General features: G+C 39.4%; 1 long non-coding RNA gene across 1 annotated transcript; it reads left to right on the top strand.

Moving 5' to 3' along the window:
• The first annotated feature begins 15813 nt into the window (after nucleotides 1-15813).
• On the top strand, nucleotides 15814-21069 carry LOC130053723 (uncharacterized). Its single transcript, XR_008802075.1, has 2 exons — nucleotides 15814-16573; nucleotides 19032-21069. It is a non-coding gene; the product is annotated as an uncharacterized LOC130053723 (long non-coding RNA).
• The last annotated feature ends 532 nt before the right edge of the window (nucleotides 21070-21601 follow it).

The raw sequence follows: 21601 nt of genomic DNA, 5'->3' as shown, positions 1-21601 counted from the left end.
TTTTTTTTTTTTTTTTTTGTTTTTTTATCATGCTTTATTTTTAGACATTTACAATAACATCTACATAGATGATCTCACACACAAAATCACAACATTAATCTCGGTGAAATGCACAATGTAAGAAATAATAGCGTTCAATTCAAAAGTCGTCCATTTAGAACTACATCTTGTTTGGAAAGTTTCTTTCCTTCCCCTGTTAAACAATGGAACAGTCTGCCAGATTACACTAACGGTGCCTCTGGAATATCTTCTTTCAAAAGTCTTAAAGAGGCTGGTTCACGATTTTTGAGAGAGAGAAAAATATTTTGCATTTTGAAGTTGAACATTAAAAATATAACTCATTTATGTTGACAGCCAAAATTTGACCTTCTGAACGCAAGAATAAAAGCCATATTTTAGCCTTACATCTGTGTTATGTAAACCAAGACTCAAGTCGTTGTATGTATACAAACAAGTTAAATATTAATTTTGTAATATAAAGCATCTTAATTTTGTCACGAATTTTAACTTTTAGATGACACATTTTACCCAAAGAATGCTTGAAATGTGAAAGATATAATAAACTTAGATCGATATCAATTTCTTTTGAAAATTTCGTAAACAATAACATATTGCAATCTTTGTTTAAAAACAAATAATAAACTCTCTAAAATGAGCTTCTGTGGTAATGTATAACCTTAATTTGTATGTGAAATCTTTTAAACACATTAGACAGTAGATTTTGATCATTAAAAGTGAAAAACAAAATTTCGGGAAAAATCGTGAATCAGTATCTTTAAAAATGCATTCCTATTTTTGCAACAACAAAAAAAGGGGGTAATGAACTTTTCAATTTGGTAAACCATCAATACAATATAATACATTGTCCACAATGAAACAATGCAAGTAACTTCAAAGGAGATTTATATCATCACATTTTATCAGATACTCCAGTGTGTACTAAGTGTATTAATTCAGTTGAAAATGTCTACCATTATTTTATTTCTTTTTTGGTCCAAATTATATACATTGCAGAAATGCACTGCTACAAGCCATACAGAATATTACAAATTACATGTACTATAATCAACAACCTACACTTGAATTTTTGTCATACGGTAGTCCAAATCATGGACAAAAAATTATCATAACAAGAGGCCCAAGGGCCACATCGCTCACCTGAGTCACATTGGCTCATATTCAAAGATTTCCCCATTATATTTGTATGTAAAACTTTGATCCCCTATTGTGGCCCCATCCAACCATCCGGGGGCCATGATTTGAACAAACTTGAATTTGCATTATGTCAGGAAGCTTTCATGTAAATCTTAGCTTTTCTAGCTCAGTGGTTCTTGAGGAGAAGATTTTTAAAGATTTGTCCTATATATTTGTATGTAAAACTTTGATCCCCTATTGTGGCCCCATCCAACCCCTGGGGTCCATGATTTGAACAAACTTGAATCTGCACTATGTCAGGAAGCTTTCGTGTAAATATCAGTTTTTCTGGCCCAGTGGTTCTTGAGAGGAAGATTTTTCAAGATTTTTCTTATATATTTGTATGTAAAACTTTGATCCCCTCTTGTGACCCCGTCCTACCCCTGGGGGCCATGATTTTAACAAATGAAATCTGAAATATGTCAAGAAACTTTCATGTAAATATCAGGTTTTCTGGCTTAGTGGTTCTTGATAAGATTTTTAAAGATTTTCCTTATATTTTTGTATCTAAAACTTTGATCCCCTATTGTGGCCCCATCCAACCCCTGGGGTCCATGATTTGAACAAACTTGAATCTGCACTATGTCAGGAAGCTTTCGTGTAAATATCAGTTTTTCTGGCCCAGTGGTTCTTGAGAGGAAGATTTTTCAAGATTTTTCTTATATATTTGTATGTAAAACTTTGATCCCCTCTTGTGACCCCGTCCTACCCCTGGGGGCCATGATTTTAACAAATGAAATCTGAAATATGTCAAGAAACTTTCATATAAATATCAGGTTTTCTGGCTTAGTGGTTCTTGATAAGATTTTTAAAGATTTTCCTTATATTTTTGTATCTAAAACTTTGATCCCCTATTGTGGCCCCATCCAACTCCCGGGGTCCATGATTTGAACAAACTTGAATCTGCATTGTGTCAGGAGGCTTTCATGTAAATCTCAGCTTTTCTGGTACAGTAGTTCTTGAGAAGAGGATTTTTAAATGACCCCATCCTATTTTTGCAATTTTGTGATTATCTCCCCTTTGAAAGGGACATGACCCTTCATTCGAACAAACTTGAAAACCCTTCACCCAATGATGCTTTGTGGTGGCAATTTTGTTTGAAATTGGCCCAGCGGTTCTTTAAAAGAAGTCGAAAATTTAAAAAGTTTACGACAGACAACGGACAAATTTTGATCAGAAAAGCTCACTTGAGCCTCTGACACAGGTGAGCTAAAATTATTTGAAGCAATACAAGCCATTATCGCAGCAACAAAACGTTTCGTTAATTATTTTCATGTTTAAAAATGTGAAATAATCTACTGTAATTCACTTATGTTCAAACCTACCTTGGCCAATATCTGAAGACTTTCCATATATATTAGTCCGTATTGTGGTCCCAACCTACCCCTGCAGGCCATGATTTTTAAAAACTTGAATCTGCATTATGTCAGGAAGCTGTCATATTAATCTCAGCTCTTCTGGCTCATTGGTTCCTGAGAAGATGATTTTTAAAGATTTTCTCTACTTATTCTCGTGTAAAACATTGATCCCCTATTGTGGCACCAACCTACCCCCGGGGGCCATGATTTGAACAAACTCATGCACTATGTCAGGAAGCTTTCATATAAATCTCAGCTCTTCTGGCTCGTTGGGTCTTGAGAAGATGATTTTTAAAGATTTTCTCTACTTATTCTCATGTAAAACTTTGATCCCCTATTGTGGCCCCAACCTACCCCCGGGGGCCATGATTTGAACAAACTTGAATCTGCACTATGTCAGGAAGCTTTCATGTAAATTTCAGCTCTTCTGGCTCATTGGTTCTTGAGAGGAAAATGTTTAAAGATTTTCCCTATATATTTCTATGTAAAACTTTGATCCCCTACTGTGGCCCCAATCTACCCCCGGGGGCCATGATTTGAACAAACCTGAATCTGCACTATGTCAGGAAGCTTTCGTATAAATTTCAGCTATTCTGGCTCATTGGTTCTTGAGAAGAAGGTTTTAAAATGACTCCACCCTTTTTTGTGATTATCTCCCCTTTGAAGGGGGCATGACCCTTTATTTAAACAAACTTGAAAGCCCTTTAACCAAGGATGCTTTTGGCCAAGTTTGGTTATGATTGGCCCAGTGCTTCTTGAGAAGAAGATGAAAATGTGAAAAGTTTACGACGCCGACAGACAACGGACAAATTTTGATCAAAAAAGCTCCCGAAGGCTCAGGTGAGCTAAAAAGTAACACATAACAAATCAAAATTTTTCAAACAATTAATCAACAAATTTCTAATTACCGAGTTTCACACTTGATTGATTGATTGATTCTTGCTTAACGTCTCGCATATGGAGACGTCACCAAGACCGGTGAAGGGCTTCAAATTTAGGCCTATGCTCGGCGCTTACGGCCATTGAGCAGCGAGGGTTCTTTAGCGTGCCACACTTACTGTGACACGGGTCATCCGTTTTTAAGGTCATCTCCGAGGACCCGTGACATTCACACCTAATGCCGAGCGTTTGGCGATGGAACTCTCACTACCTGTTTTTTAACGACTTAGGTCTGTCACGGCCTGGATTCGAACCCCGACCTTCCGCATGCGGGGCGAACGCTCTAACCTCTCGGTCACCTCGGCGGTCGCTTCACACTTTAAGGCAATTTGAAGGCAATTGAGCTCACCTGAAATTTTCTGACGTTACATCACATAGGGGAATAATGAATGTTGATAACAGATTAATATTTGAAGAGTCCACAAAAGGAGTATGCAGGCAAGGAAGTGGACCCCTAGGACTATCATTTTCCGCCCTCAGTTTGGGGCTGTAGGGGGACCACCAAAAGGTGGGATCACTTTTCAGACCTCTCTAATAAATGACTATAGGGTGTTGGAATAAAACAAAACTGTTAAAGGACTATAGAACAAATAAGTCAAACATATCGAATCTTTAAAAGGGGATCACATAGGCCTTTAAGGGCATTTAAGCTCACCTGAAAGTTCCTAAATTTATATAATGTAGGATCATAATGAAGGCTACATTAACAAATTATATTTGAAGAGTCCGCTAAAAGAGTATATAGGCAAGCAAGGGGACCAATAAGGCTATCATTACCCACTCTCACTCTGGGGCTCTAGGGGTACCACCTGGGGCCTCCCAAGCGTGGAGCCACTTTTCAGACCTCTCTAATAAATGACTATAGGGTGTTGGAATAAAACAAAACTGATAAACGACCAGACAACAATCAAGTCAACCATGTAGAACCCTATAAGGGATCACATAGGCCTTTAAAGACAATTCAGCTCACCTGAAAGTTCATGATTTTGCATCATGTAGGGTCACAATGGAGGCTAATAACAACTTAATCTTTGAAGAGTCCACTAAAAGATTATGCAGGTAAGATAGGGGACCCCTAGAACTATAATTTCCCACCCTCAGTTTAGGGCTGTAGGGGTACTACCTGGTACCTCCCAAGGGTGGGGCCACTTTTCAGACTTAGCTGTCTTATAAATGACTAAAGCCTGTTGAAATAAAACAAAACTGATAAACGACTAGTGAATAACGAGGTCAAACACACACAACTCCTAAAAGGAGTCAAATAGGCCTTTAAGGGCAATTGAGATCACCTGAAAGTTCATGATTTTACATCATGAAGGGTCATAGTGGAGGTTAATAACAACTTAATCTTTGAAGAGTCCGCAAAAGGGTTATGCAATGAAGAAAGAGAACCATTAGGGCTATGGTTTTCCACCCTCACTTTTGGGCTGTAGGGGTACCAGATGGGGCCTCGCGAGGGTGGGTCCACTTCTCAGACCTCTCTAATACTGTGGAATCATTTTTATTCTCGTGGGCAATGTTTGTGGGGAAGAAAAATTTTGCTGGTTCGTGGGGACGTAATTTCGTGGGTAAGCGATACGATGTCACTAGGAGAGATAACTCTACTTGGTTTTAAAAATGTTTGAGGACACGTAAATTCGTATGTAAGAGAGACCCACGAAATCCACGAACATCAATCCCCCACGAACTATGATGATCCCACGGTAATTAAGTGATCTAACGAAACGAAGCTGATATACGGATAGAGAGCAACGAAGTCAAACATACAGAACCATAGAAAGGGATCGTATAGGCCTTTATGGGCAATTAAGCTCACCTGAAAGTTCCTAATTTTATATAATGTAGGGTCATATCAACAAAGGAAACTTACAGCTTAGAACTGACCGGACTGTCTTGGTCACAGAGATCTGGGCCTCCTGTTTCTCCCCAGAAAGCCCGAATGTCATGGGGGCTGTTTCCTCTCCCATGAGTATCGTGCTCCAAATCTAGGCGAGCTTTATGCTGATGCAGGAACTCCGTTCCCACATAATCTGATCATCCAAGGGAGCCACATAGAAATAAGAACTGTATTCCAGATTCCGTAGGCGTATCCTTGCGTTTTTTTCAGCCTGCACGAAGGTAACATGTTGCTTTATTGACCATTAGGGGTCAAGCTCCTCATAGACTATGGTGGTATCCACGTACTCCTCTTGAACAGGCGAGTCCTCCTGACCTGATGAATCCCCCAGGTCCCTTGCACTAAACCCTTTCAGCTCTGGCACTGCAATATGCTAGGGGAATTCGAATCTTTCTGGAACACATGACTCATCCATGAAGAAGACCTCAAACTTGTCTTCTTCCAACCCAATGATGTAGTACTCAGATTCCTCCTCCTCCTCAGGTACCCCCTGTAACCAGACTCGGAATATCTTTACCTCTTCTTTAAACGACGCACACGAGAGAGTGCATGTTTGTCCCTTTTCCCGATGACTCGTCTAATGAGTGTGTCCATGCTTTGTCAGTGTCCGATACCAATATCGTGGGCCTTTGCTGGAGAGCGTTCCGGTGTAAGCATCCATACATTCCGTGGATAGGTCCATCTTTAGCTATCGGTGGACGGATTGTCGCTCCTCGCCCTTGAAGCTCAAGTGTCCGTTGGGCCTCGGAATTTTCCTTAGGCTTCACCGTTGCCTCCTGCCTTCTGGGTGCATCCTTCCAATTGAGCTCCGGACAGTCCATCTTGAAATAGCCAAGATCCCACACTTGAAGCAACCAAGTATTTCTGTCCCTGCTGTGATGAAAGGTGCATTTCGGGGGAAGGAGTGTGCCCCCGCATTTTCTTCTCCAGTTCCTCAATTCTCAGCAGGGCGTACAAATCTTGACTACAAAACGCAGTCTAAAATTATATGTGTGGGCATAGATGGGAAAGCGTGTATCGCTAAGCTGAGGACCCTGTCCGCCCTCTGGTATAGCGATTCTCGTATATTCTAAAAACTGACTGGAAATTCATCTGGTGTGTGTGCTGACGATCCGAACCGCTTCTAAGCCAGTGAGAGGTCATCGTCCATCTCCAACAACACGATGTAATATAGTCGTTCGAAGTGTCATCTAAGGAGAAATAGAATTGGTTATGATGCTCCATCTCTCTTCATTGTTGACTGCAAAGCTAGCCAAACAATCTTGTGCAAGAGGGATTTCCTAATAGAATTCCCATCTTACAGCGAATCCGTGTACATGTACCTAGGCTCGTTTCTACCCGTGTCAATCGCGTGTTCCCCAGTAGAAGAGTATCTGGGGACTGGGAAGGGTGTATGAGGCACTGGGGCTAGCCCCTAGGTGGAACGTTCAGAGAATGGCAAACCGCAGTATGTGATTCTGGTTTACCTACCTGGGGACTATAACGTTGGCTACTCGAACACCCCCTCTCCCTCCCCTTACAAACAGGGGTGCCAGACTGTGCCTGAAAATGAGCAGAAGGCCCCTGCTGCTGATAGGGGACTGTCATGGCAACGATGTGGTGCATATATGTGTTCACATAGACACTAACCTTGGGAGATACCAAGGAGTACGCGTACTGGGCACTCTCCCAGACACAGAGTCAAGGGCATGGAATGAGTAGGTTTTTGCAAAGCTGTACTGTATCGTAGAGGGCCCTGTGAGGAGATCGAGACAATGGAGGGACTGTGGGAGCTTGTGAGTTTCGGGGGGTAAACCCCGGCCCCAACATTAGGAATACGATCCTAGAGTAGGGCTGGTGCTGACTAGAACCTCTGATACAAACTCTCACTGAACTGACCTAGAGTAGGGGTATGCTGGTGCTGACTAGAACCTCTGATACAAATTCTCACTGAACTGACCTAGAGTAGGGGTATGCTGGTGCTGACTAGAACCTCTGATACAAACTCTCACTGAACTGACCTAGAGTAGGGGTATGCTGGTGCTGACTAGAACCTCTGATACAAACTCTCACTGAACTGACCTGGGGCCTGGTCATCAGGTTATCTGTGAGGGGGTAGGGCTGGTCCCCCCGACACTGGAGTGAAGGGATGCAGTGACTAGGGTATGATATTCTGGGAGATTCCCAGAACTGGATATGTAACCTTCAACTGTATAGTCGTAGTAGACCTCACTGGAACATCGGGTATAACCGACCCCCTCCCCCCATGGGGGACAAGGAGTCGTCAGCCAACCTATCTAAGTCCCTAAACCTTCGGATATCATGGTTAGAACTTTTCTTGGGTGAAGCAAAACTAATAAATTATCCGGGGAGTCGCACCTACAATATGGAGATCCCCATCTACAATTGGATCTGTCAATATATTGAGAACTGAACTGGGGACGAGTAAACCTCACCCCTACCATTGGCACCCCTTAACCTCCCAACTCCTCCCTCAAACAAGAAGGCAAGGACAGAGTGAAATAATCACCACCCATGAATATTCCCTGAGAAAACAACTCTAACTTAGGGTTTTTCATACCGCTGTGGGCACTCCCACTCCGTGGGTTGTCTAGACTAAAGCCTACATTGCCTACCAACCCACTCATGTGTAAATTCGGGGACGCGGTGTTACGCCGCACGATCGCTGGGGTATCCGGGGAGGGGCACAAGCCCAACACAGAGAACACCTAATCCATAGACACATCCATCACATTTATACACAAAAAATATACAAAGCTACTATATTGTGATTTTAAAATGTCTAAATAATGGATTCTATCTATCTAAAATAATTACCAAACCTTCAATTTAATTCAAATTGAAAAACATTAACTAAATTGAAAAACCCCGACAAAATAATTGACTTCATTGTTCTATAGTCCTTTATCAGTTTTGTTTTACTCCAACACCCTATAGTCATTAATTTGTTAGAGAGATCTGAAAAATAGTCCCACCTTTTGGTGGCCCCCAGGTGGTACCCCTACAGCCCCAAACTGAAGGCGGAAAATGATAGTCCCAAGGGTCTACTTCCTTGCCTGCATACTCCTTCAAATGGTGGACTCTTCAAAGATTAATCTGTTACCAACATTCATTATCCCCCATGTGATGTAACGCCAGGAACTTTCAGGTGAGCTAAATTGCCTTCAAGTGTGAAACTCGGGAATTAGAAATTTGTTGATTAATTGTTTGAAAAATTATAAATTTTGATTTATTATGTGTTACTTTTTAGTATTCCGTATGATTTCTCGTAGTATTCTGATGAACTTTCTTCTATAGCCTTATTGGCTGCTGGTTAGTGGCTGCTAACTTCTACAGGCTTATTGGTTACTGGTTTGTGACTGCTAACTTCTACAGACTTATTGGCTGCTGGTTTGTGACTGCTAACTTCTACAGACTTATTGGCTGCTAGTTAGTGACTGCTAACTTCTACAGACTTATTGGCTGCTAGTTAGTGACTGCTAGCTTCTACAGGATTATTGGCTGCTGGTTATTGACTGCTAGCTTCTACAGACTTATTGGCTGCTGGTTTGTGACTGCTAACTTCTACAGACATATTGACTGCTGGTTTGTGACTGCTAGCTTCTACAGACTTATTGACTGCTGGTTATTGGCTGCTAGCTTCTACAGACTTATTGACTGCTGGTTAGTGACTGCTAGCTTCTACAGGCTTATTGGTTACTGGTTAGTGACTGCTAACTTCTACAGACTTATTGACTGCTAGCTTCTACAGACTTATTGACTGCTGGTTAGTGACTGCTAACTTCTACAGACTTATTGGCTGCTGGTTAGTGACTGCTAACTTCTACAGACTTATTGACTGCTGGTTAGTGGCTGCTAACTTCTACAGACTTATTGGCTGCTGGTTAGTGACTGCTAACTTCTACAGACTTATTGACTGCTAGCTTCTACAGACTTATTTACTGCTGGTTAGTGACTGCTAACTTCTACAGACTTATTGACTGCTGGTTAGTGGCTGCTAACTTCTACAGACTTATTGGCTGCTGGTTAGTGACTGCTAGCTTCTACAGACTTATTGGTTGCTAGCTTCTACAGACTTATTGACTGCTGGTTAGTGACTGCTAACTTCTACAGACGTATTGGCTGCTAGCTTCTACAGACTTATTGGCTGCTGGTTAGTGGCTGCTAGCTTCTACAGACGTATTGGCTGCTAGCTTCTACAGACTTATTGGCTGCTGGTTTGTGACTGCTAACTTCTACAGACTTATTGACTGCTGGTTTGTGACTGCTAGCTTCTACAGACTTATTGACTGCTGGTTATTGGCTGCTAGCTTCTACAGACTTATTTACTGCTGGTTAGTGACTGCTAGCTTCTACAGACTTATTGGTTGCTAGCTTCTACAGACTTATTGACTGCTGGTTAGTGACTGCTAACTTCTACAGACTTATTGGCTGCTGGTTAGTGACTGCTAACTTCTACAGACTTATTGACTGCTGGTTAGTGGCTGCTAACTTCTACAGACTTATTGGCTGCTGGTTAGTGACTGCTAGCTTCTACAGACTTATTGGTTGCTAGCTTCTACAGACTTATTGACTGCTGGTTAGTGACTGCTAACTTCTACAGACGTATTGGCTGCTAGCTTCTACAGACTTATTGGCTGCAGGTTAGTGGCTGCTAGCTTCTACAGACGTATTGGCTGCTGGTTTGTGACTGCTAGCTTCTACAGACTTATTGACTGCTAGCTTCTACAGACTTATTGACTGCTGGTTAGTGACTGCTAGCTTCTACAGACTTATTGGCTGCTGGTTAGTGACTGCTATCTTCTACAGACTTATTGGCTGCTGGTTTGTGACTGCTAGCTTCTACAGACTTATTGACTGCTAGCTTCTTCAGACTTATTGACTGCTGGTTAGTGACTGCTAGCTTCTACAGACTTATTGGCTGCTGGTTAGTGACTGTTATCTTCTACAGACTTATTGGCTGCTGGTTTGTGACTGCTAACTTATACAGACTTATTGACTGCTGGTTAGTGACTGCTAGCTTCTACAGACTTATTGGCTGCTGGTTAGTGACTGCTATCTTCTACAGACTTATTGGTTACTGGTTTGTGACTGCTATCTTTTACAGACTTATTGGCTGCTGGTTAGTGACTGCTAGCTTCTACAGACTTATTGACTGCTGGTTAGTGACTGCTAGCTTCTACAGACTTATTGACTGCTGGTTTGTGACTGCTAACTTCTACAGACTTATTGGCTGCTGGTTAGTGACTGCTAGCTTCTACAGACTTATTGGCTGCTGGTTAGTGACTGCTATCTTTTACAGACTTATTCGTTGCTGGTCTGTGACTGCTAGCTTCTACAGACTTATTGACTGCTGGTTAGTGACTGCTAACTTCTACAGACTTATTGGCTGCTGGTTAGTGACTGCTAACTTCTACAGACTTATTGACTGCTGGTTAGTGACTGCTAGCTTCTTCAGACTTATTGACTGCTGGTTAGTGGCTGCTAACTTCTACAGGCTTATTGACTACTGGTTAGTGACTGCTAGCTTCTACAGACTTATTGGTTACTGGTTAGTGACTGCTAACTTCTACAGACTTATTGACTGCTAACTTCTACAGACTTATTGGCTGCTGGTTTGTGACTGCTAGCTTCTACAGACTTATTGGCTGCTGGTTAGTGACTGCTAACTTCTACAGACTTATTGACTGCTAGCTTCTACAGGGTTATTGACTGCTGGTTAGTGACTGCTAACTTCTACAGGCTTATTGACTACTGGTTAGTGACTGCTAGCTTCTACAGACTTATTGGTTGCTAGCTTCTACAGACTTATTGACTGCTAACTTCTACAGACTTATTGGCTGCTGGTTTGTGACTGCTAGCTTCTACAGACTTATTGGCTGCTGGTTAGTGACTGCTAGTTTCTACAGGGTTATTGACTGCTGGTTAGTGACTGCTAACTTCTACAGACTTATTGGTTGCTAGCTTCTACAGACTTATTGACTGCTGGTTAGTGACTGCTAGCTTCTACAGACTTATTGACTGCTGGTTAGTGACTGATAGCTTCTACAGGCTTATTGACTGTTGGTTAGTGACTGCTAGCTTCTACAGGATTATTGGCTGCTGGTTAGTGACTGCTAACTTCTACAGACTTATTGACTGCTGGTTAGTGGCTGCTAGCTTCTACAGACGTATTGGCTGCTAGCTTCTACAGACTTATTGACTGCTGGTTTGTGACTGCTAGCTTCTACAGACTTATTGACTGCTGGTTTGTGACTGCTAGCTTCTACAGACTTATTGACTGCTGGTTTGTGACTGCTAGCTTCTACAGACGTATTGGCTGCTAGCTTCTACAAACTTATTGGTTGCTAGCTTCTACAGACTTATTGGTTGCTGGTTAGTGACTGCTAGCTTCTACAGACTTATTGTCTACTGGTTAGTGACTGCTAGCTTCTACAGACTTATTGACTGCTGGTTAGTGACTGCTAGCTTCTACAGACTTATTGGCTGCTAGCTTCTACAGACTTATTGGCTGCTGGTTAGTGACTGCTAGCTTCTACAGACTTATTGGTTGCTAGCTTCTACAGACTTATTGACTGCTGGTTAGTGACTGCTAACTTCTACAGACTTATTGGTTGCTAGCTTCTACAGGCTTATTGGTTACTGGTTAGTGACTGCTAACTTCTACAGACTTATTGACTACTGGTTAGTGACTGCTAGCTTCTACAGACTTATTGGTTACTGGTTAGTGACTGCTAACTTCTACAGACTTATTGACTGCTAACTTCTACAGACTTATTGGCTGCTGGTTTGTGACTGCTAGCTTCTACAGACTTATTGGCTGCTGGTTAGTGACTGCTAACTTCTACAGACTTATTGACTGCTAGCTTCTACAGGGTTATTGACTGCTGGTTAGTGACTGCTAACTTCTACAGGCTTATTGACTACTGGTTAGTGACTGCTAGCTTCTACAGACTTATTGGTTGCTAGCTTCTACAGACTTATTGACTGCTAACTTCTACAGACTTATTGGCTGCTGGTTTGTGACTGCTAGCTTCTACAGACTTATTGGCTGCTGGTTAGTGACTGCTAGTTTCTACAGGGTTATTGACTGCTGGTTAGTGACTGCTAACTTCTACAGACTTATTGGTTGCTAGCTTCTACAGACTTATTGACTGCTGGTTAGTGACTGCTAGCTTCTACAGACTTATTGACTGCTGGTTAGTGACTGATAGCTTCTACAGGCTTATTGACTGTTGGTTAGTGACTGCTAGCTTCTACAGGATTATTGGCTGCTGGTTAGTGACTGCTAACTTCTACAGACTTATTGACTGCTGGTTAGTGGCTGCTAGCTTCTACAGACGTATTGGCTGCTAGCTTCTACAGACTTATTGACTGCTGGTTTGTGACTGCTAGCTTCTACAGACTTATTGACTGCTGGTTTGTGACTGCTAGCTTCTACAGACTTATTGACTGCTGGTTTGTGACTGCTAGCTTCTACAGACGTATTGGCTGCTAGCTTCTACAAACTTATTGGTTGCTAGCTTCTACAGACTTATTGACTGCTGGTTAGTGGCGGCTAACTTCTACAGACTTATTGGCTGCTGGTTAGTGGCTGCTAGCTTCTACAGACTTATTGACTGCTAGCTTCTACAGACTTATTGACTGCTGGTTTGTGACTGCTAGCTTCTACAGACTTATTGGTTGCTGGTTAGTGGCTGCTATCTTCTACAGACTTATTGACTGCTGGTTAGTGGCTGCTAGCTTCTACAGACGTATTGGTTGCTAGCTTCTACAGACTTATTGACTGCTGGTTTGTGACTGCTAACTTCTACAGACTTATTGGTTGCTGGTTAGTGACTGCTAACTTCTACAGACTTATTGGCTGCTAGCTTCTACAGACTTATTGACTGCTGGTTAGTGACTGCTAGCTTCTACAGACTTATTGACTGCTGGTTAGTGACTGCTAGCTTCTACAGACTTATTGACTGCTAGCTTCTACAGACTTATTGACTGCTGGTTAGTGACTGCTAACTTCTACAGACTTATTGGCTGCTGGTTTGTGACTGCTAGCTTCTACAGACTTATTGACTGCTAGCTTCTACAGACTTATTGACTGCTGGTTAGTGACTGCTAGCTTCTACAGACTTATTAGCTGCTGGTTAGTGACTGCTATCTTCTACAGACTTATTGGCTGCTGGTTTGTGACTGCTAACTTCTATAGACTTATTGACTGCTGATTAGTGACTGCTAGCTTCTACAGACTTATTGGCTGCTGGTTAGTGACTGCTATCTTCTACAGACTTATTGGTTACTGGTTTGTGACTGCTATCTTCTACAGACTTATTGGCTGCTGGTTAGTGATTGCTAGCTTCTACAGACTTATTGACTGCTGGTTAGTGACTGCTAGCTTCTACTGACTTATTGACTGCTGGTTTGTGACTGCTAACTTCTACAGACTTATTGGCTGCTGGTTAGTGACTGCTAGCTTCTACAGACTTATTGGCTGCTGGTTAGTGACTGCTATCTTCTACAGACTTATTGGTTACTGGTTTGTGACTGCTATCTTCTACAGACTTATTGGCTGCTGGTTAGTGATTGCTAGCTTCTACAGACTTATTGACTGCTGGTTAGTGACTGCTAGCTTCTACAGACTTATTGACTGCTGGTTTGTGACTGCTAACTTCTACAGACTTATTGGCTGCTGGTTAGTGACTGCTAGCTTCTACAGACTTATTGGCTGCTGGTTAGTGACTGCTATCTTTTACAGACTTATTCGTTGCTGGTCTGTGACTGCTAGCTTCTACAGACTTATTGGCTGCTGGTTTGTGTCTGCTAACTTCTACAGACTTATTGACTGCTGGTTAGTGACTGCTAACTTCTACAGACTTATTGGCTGCTAACTTCTGCAGACTTATTGGCTGCTAGCTTCTACAGACTTATTGGCTGCTAGCTTCTACAGACTTATTGACTGCTGGTTAGTGACTGCTAGCTTCTACAGACTTATTGACTGCTGGTTTGTGACTGCTATCTTCTACAGACTTATTGACTGCTAGCTTCTACAGACTTATTGACTGCTGGTTAGTGACTGCTAGCTTCTACAGACTTATTGGCTGCTGGTTTGTGACTGCTAGCTTCTACAGACTTATTGACTGCTAACTTCTACAGACTTATTGACTGCTAGCTTCTACAGGGTTATTGACTGCTGGTTAGTGACTGCTAGCTTCTACAGACTTATTGGCTGCTGGTTAGTGACTGCTAACTTCTACAGACTTATTGACTGCTGGTTTGTGACTGCTAACTTCTACAGACTTATTGACTGCTGGTTTGTGACTGCTAGCTTCTACAGACTTATTGGTTGCTGGTTTGTGACTGCTAGCTTCTACAGACTTATTGGCTGCTGGTTTGTGACTGCTAGCTTCTACAGACTTATTGACTGCTGGTTAGTGGCTGCTAACTTCTAAAGACTTATTGGCTGCTAGCTTCTACAGACTTATTGGCTGCTAACTTCTACAGACTTATTGGTTGCTGGTTAGTGGCTGCTAGCTTCTATGGCCTTGGCTGCTGGTTAGTGGCTGCTAGCTTCAGCCTAGTGAAAATAGGCTATGCTTGCTGCACAATCCAATTCACTTATTTACGAATAAAATGTTGTTTAATCTCCGGTAGAATACAGGGACATGAATCTCAGGCACCTGAATGAGAATGCTAGCATACATTTGTATTGTTTTGTTTTGAACATATCTTATTGATGAAATCAAAGGGATTGGGAACAAGTTCTAACAAATTACAAGTCCCTCTCCTAAAATATTACAAATGTCATGCAAGGTAATAATTAACAGGTAAAATGTACAATGATTAAACGAATTTACAAGTTTCTTCTATAAATTTATGAACAACTGAAAAAACATTTAATATTGGTTTGCAGAGGCAAATTGACATCACCGCATAATAACAATTTTGTGTCAATATTAACCAAGTCAAGCAAGAAAAGGCGGCGATTAAAAAGATTATTAAATTCTAGCTAAGGGTAAATTTTACAAGCAAAAAAGAGATGATATACATCTTTATCTTCACACCTGAAGTGTGGATAAAATTATCCGATGAAAAAATAATCTAGATCCAATAATTTATCTAAAATATGTGATTTCCCCGCCGATCACCTTCAGAAGTCGCTCTGAATATCTGCAACTCCTTTGACATGACTACACTTGTGAGATACTAATTAATTGGGGGGGGGGGGGGGGGGGGGGGGGGGGGGGGGGGGGGGGGGTTCGGTTGGTAAAATCCATGTTATTTGTATGAATAATTTTTTTTTCCATTAAAAATCTGGGGCCAGTTTCACAAAACTGTCTTACGACTAAGATAAGTCTTTTAAAAGATTAAAATTTGTCATAAGAACGGGCATCATGTTACTGCACAAGGGCTTCTTTATCACAAAACTGTCATATCTTAAGATTGTTAGAAATCTTAAGACATATTTCAAATACTTTTGAGCAAGAATCTGAAGTTTCAGTAGATTCATCTACATTTTTTTTAAATATATATATATAAGCTTTACAGTTAATATTGAACAGTCGGGTTCGATATACATTTTATATTGAACATTCGACCTCCGTGCGCGTCAACCTGTTCCGGTCCTTTTTCGTTCATTCGCCAAGCATGGATAAGCTACAACCAGTGAAGCTGGCAAAAGTATGTGAGATTTTCCTTTGGTTGGGAATGAAATGGGTTAAAAAGTTCAGATGTGATAGATTTTCATGCGGCTGAAAAGTGCCCTATGTTTATAAATGAAAGCGATTATTATTATTGACCATAAAATGAACACATTGAGGCGGAAGAGGGGGGGGGGGGGGGGTAGTTAATTGGTTAAAATATCTAAGCGTCGTGGTCGCTGACTAGGTCTAGATTAAGAAATTTATGTTATCATGTAGATTTACATTAGAATACAATATTAGGGAGACCATCTCCCCGAATTGCGATGAAAAAGACCCCTTCCCAATTGTAGAATTTACTCCTGAGTCCTTACAACTTATGCAACATTTCTTGACTTGTAAATTTTATAGAAACAATTCGTGTCATGCTGAGTATGTGTCACACTTATTCAGCATGGCAAATTCCATGCAATGCTGAATAAGGGTGACACGAATTGTTTCTATGTATACACACTACAGTCAAGAAATTTCATATCAGTGTTGTTTCATAAGAGGTAGTTTCTGTGGAAACGAGGGGGTTATTTATATTCGGTCTTTTTATCCCCCTCGTTTCTGTCCAAGCCTTCATAAAGTATGTGGGAAATCAGTCGCGCTTTGGTTTGAATTTATTTCAGCTTACATTTGATGTGAATCGTTCGAAAACTTACATAAATCAATTCATGAATGATTTTGCCGCAAGGGAATACAATTGAAACCATTCAATTCCACACGAAAGCAACGATAATCATCGTCATTTCAAACACAACAACCTTTCGCTGTCGAATTCGCCTCCATGGTAAACAATGACTTCATCGCATGCGTCACCTCATTTTGTGAAACAGCTTGAGGCCCAAGAGGGGTGAAATGAGTTACTATTAGTAACTAACTTTTTCCAGTTTATTTCTCATCACACGCATTGCATTTTATATCTGTGAATGGACTTATTCTTCTGAATATGAAAATAATGAATTACTGGAAAAATAAGTTAAAAAAATGTAATTGGGAATAAAATATATTTAAAAAAGACCACTCAAAGGTGCAAAGTGGGCAATGTGTACTGCATTCCTGAAATGGGATTAAATATCATTAAAGGAACCGCATCTCATGTGTCTATTTCCCCCCTTTTGTATTCATTCATTTTTATTTTCATATTTTGTTATTATTATATTTATTCATTGTACCTTCTTTTTTAGGGGGGTGGGTGGGGGTTGTATCTTCTTATAGGGAATTTCATACCATGAATTGAAAAACAACAAACCTGTGACAGAAGAACTTGATCTGTTTATACAGACTATTAAACTGCAAATCAATGAAGGTGTTTCAGTCCACTTAACATTTGTTGGCGGATCTCGACAGGGGGGGGGGGGGGGGGGGTGCACGGGCTGCAATCCTCCTTTTGATTTTGGAGTGGGAGAGAGAGAGTTTATTTATGCGGGGAAATGACTTTTAATTGCCCACGTCTCTCCAACACGAGGTCAGCGCTTGGAAACAGAAGTGGTCAGTCGTAGATTTAGTTGATGCCAAGTGGAATGCTTGTCGGAATTCAATAAAGCTATTTTCCAACCTGCAGAAATTATAATTCTTCATCGGCTGCACCTTACCCGTTACCAACTGCAAACCAGAAAGGTCCTTTTCAGTTCAACACTTACTTGTAAAGATGTACTTTACGTTCTATAATGGGCAAGGAGGGACTTTCTGGAGTGTCATTAATGAACGATTACCCCAATATCCAACTAGACATTAATTATCTAACAGAGATTCATTCACATGCATCCGAAATAATCAATTGAACTCTTTTAGGGAAAATGACAAATCATCAATGCTGGATCAAAACTTAATTTTAAATATTTATGGGGGGGGGGGGGTCGAAACTCCTGCAAGATGCAATCCGACATATGATATTCATGTACACTGATTATTATTTTCAACATCATCAAATTTTGTTTTAAGGGGGAGGGGGTGTTGATGAAGACTAAGTGAATTAAGTTTTTTGTCAGATATTAAACATTTATCAATGAACATTGTAAATATAAACGTTTGTCATATCTAATTCTTTTTTAAAGGATGTTTTAATCAGTAACTAACTTATAAAACTGCAAGCATACGATAAAAAATAAGTACACTGTACAAAACACATATCATGGTGTCAACAGATCCTCTGGTTCATCCTCTTTGAAAATCTATATTTGCGCCTGATATTATGGTCGAGATCAATCAAACAATATTTAATCTCATACATTTCAACACTTCTGTTTATCTTTTTTCTTTCTATTTTTTAATTATTATTATTTCTTTCTTTTTCTTTTTTTTTTTTTTTTTTTTTTTTTTTGGTTATAACAATGACATTTTTCAAAACAAACAGCACAGCAAAAACAACATGCGCATTTATTTCAGACAATATCGAACTTGTGATTACATATAAATTACGCAAAATTTCTTCTATTTTTCATTTCAACAAACACTTTGAATAATTTATGTAACAACTTTCTTTTTATCTATATTGTTTTCTGTATGTTCAAATTTAGAAAAATATGTCCATTCACAAAAATATGATGCGTGTAATGAAAAAATAAACTAAAAAAGTTAGATTTGTGTGCGATTTACTAAAGTAAGGCATTTCATCCCTCTTGGGCCTCTAGCTGTTTTACAAAATGAGGTGACGCATGCGCTGAAGTCATTGTTTATCATGGAGGCGAATTTGACAGCGAAAGGCTGTTGTGGTTGAAATGACGACGATTATCGTTGCTTTCGTGTGGAATTGAATGGTTTCAATTGTATTCCCTTGCGGCAAAATCATTCATGAATTGATTTATGTAAGTTTTCGAACGATTCACATCAAATGTAAGCTGAAATAAATTCAAACCGAATCGCGACTGATTTCCCACATACTTTATGAAGGCTTGGACAGAAACGAGGGGGATAGAAAGACCGAATATAAATAACCCCCTCGTTTCCACAGAAACTACATAAGAGGAAAAGAGGTTGAAACCCAATGCACATCCTGAGTGTTTTTGATTTTATTAATATATTTGCAGAAATATCGGACATTTTAGCACCTGTTTTCTTTTCTCTTGAAACACAAAGAGATGTAATCCACAAGTATTTTTCTCGGTTGTACGGGATATATTTACTCTCGTTATAGAGGGATAATTTCGTTTTTGCAAGAATATCTCGCTATAGGGGAAGTATTCCTAACCTGTTCAAAGATCATTTTGATATGATCTAATCTACACCTGTCCAGTAGAGATTAATTAATGAGTGTAATCTTTTCATTTGAATGAGGTAAACTTTGATCAAATTGAAAGTTAGAAGGAGTCCAATTATTCCTTAATGCACTCTGGATTGGTTTTCTCCCTATTTCTTTGTATGAAATATTTTTCAAGCAAATGTCGCTATTTTTCCCAATTGGAAAGGCCCAGGCCCTTGAAATCAAGACCTTAAGGTGGGTCCTTAGTCCTGGATTTTTGGGGTTTAGGTAGCATTTTTTTTGTTTGGAATCAATAAATTAACATTCAGAGTAATGAAAAAAGGCAAAACATCCATATTAATTTTCATTACATACACCACTAAAGTCATGTACTCCGATCTAGATTTTTATGAAATTCATTGGAGACAGTTATTTGTTGTTATATTTTAATATAAAAACAACAAAATATTTTTTGAATTGCATTTATTTAAATGGAAAACATGTCAATAACTAAAACACATGTCATTTTCAATATGTTTATCAAGTTTTAGAATAATATGTGCAAAATTATTGAATTAGCGTTATTCTCCAAAATGTTAAAAAACAAACAAATGTGGACGCATTTTCCTTATAGCATGGTTTACATATCATTTTTTCTGTTTATATTAGTAGAGTTACATCTGTTATAATTATTTATGGAAAAAAATCCATACCTTTCCTTAATTATTTCAAATCTATAGCTTCCTGATTATGTATACCCCCATAAAAAACTGAAGCCTAGCACCATACAGCTGAGCTATTTAAAATCACTCGGGATTAAAATTTATGTCATTTCATGAAAAGACACAGATAATGATTCCTTATCACCTTGGTAAAATGTTTGTCAAAAATAAAGGAAATCTATCGCATTATTGACTTGATAAATAATTTATTGAAAACAGAGTTATTGTCCTTGGATTCAATATTTTGAAACATATTGACAATTCAAATATAACTAAGACTTTTGAAATATTTTATGGCTAACAATATTTTTTACAATAACTATTGAAAAAGACTCCAACAAAATTTATGTACCTGTCATTAAATCATTGATTTTGCAAAATCCTATGATGTCACAGGAGTGTGGAACTACGTTAAAAAAAGCTGGATTCATACCATGTGAAAGAAATTGTCTAAATATATGTAATAAATGTTTTGGAATACTCGTTAATTGAACAATTCAAGAGATATATTGACAACTCAATTGCAATGTGCAATAGATACATTACAAGTTTATCCCAAACCTAAAAGGAAAGATATTGGTGCAATTTTTTCACCAATTAACTGATTGGGATAAGCAAATACCAGCTAGTGTCAATGTGACATTTCTAAAATGAATGCGCGATATTGAAATTTTTATGGGCAGGCAGTAAATCTAATACTCCCTATGATCTTGGATTGCAATGTTTTATAGATAAGGCCAATTCAACTTGATTAGTAGATTACCATCCAGGGTCACCAAAAACTATGGGGCTGGTGGGAGGATTTTAAGTTTTATTTTCTGAGAAAAATATTAAGGACAAACGAGTTTTTGTCAACAGAAGTGCATCATTTAATGTCAGATGGATATCAATCTATGCTTATTTCACAGACGAATTCAAGGTTAAGCTTTACTTTCAAACATAAAAACATGCAAAACTTCTTCAAGGTATGAAGAACATTGACCCTTTCTTTTCATTTATGTCCGTAAGAACGTTAGAAATTAAGAAAACCATATCTATTTTCTTCATGCTGCTCTACTGGAAATGTAAACAAGAAGTTAAATACCGAATTTGAAAATGAAAATTTTCCGGAAATCGCAAGTTTCGCAAAATAAAAAAAAATTGGGGCAGTCAGGGATGATAATCTATCAATTAAGTTGAATTGGTCTAATATTAAAGCTGGCGAAAAGAATAATTTCTCAAGAACAATCTTAATCCATTTCACCGGAAATGCGCCACTACAGCGCAGCATTTTCAATATCTATGCACCCTTTTTTTTTTTATTATTTAATGCGACTATGACATATCATGTGCCGTGACTGTACACTTTATATCAATGTGAAGTTGGCTACTTCCAGGAAATTTAAATCTAAGGAATTTGATTCTATAGTTTTCTATTCCTGTGGACTGCTTTTCCACCAACAGTCTTTTGAGCTTTACTGGTTTAAAGTACTGATGTTTAGATAGTTTTTCTAATGTGCAGATGTAATTTCAGGTCCTAAAGGTGCTTGATGTTTAAATTGTTTTTCTAATGTGCAGATGCTATATTTTCAGGTTCTAAAGGTGCTTGATGTTTAAATTGTTTTTCTAATGTGCAGATGCTATATTTTCAGGTC

The sequence above is a fragment of the Ostrea edulis genome, chromosome 4, assembly GCF_947568905.1.
Source record: "Ostrea edulis chromosome 4, xbOstEdul1.1, whole genome shotgun sequence".
Taxonomy (NCBI): Eukaryota; Metazoa; Mollusca; class Bivalvia; order Ostreida; family Ostreidae; genus Ostrea; species Ostrea edulis.
Note: the sequence above shows the minus strand (reverse complement) of the source record. Positions and strands in the feature narration are given on the sequence as shown.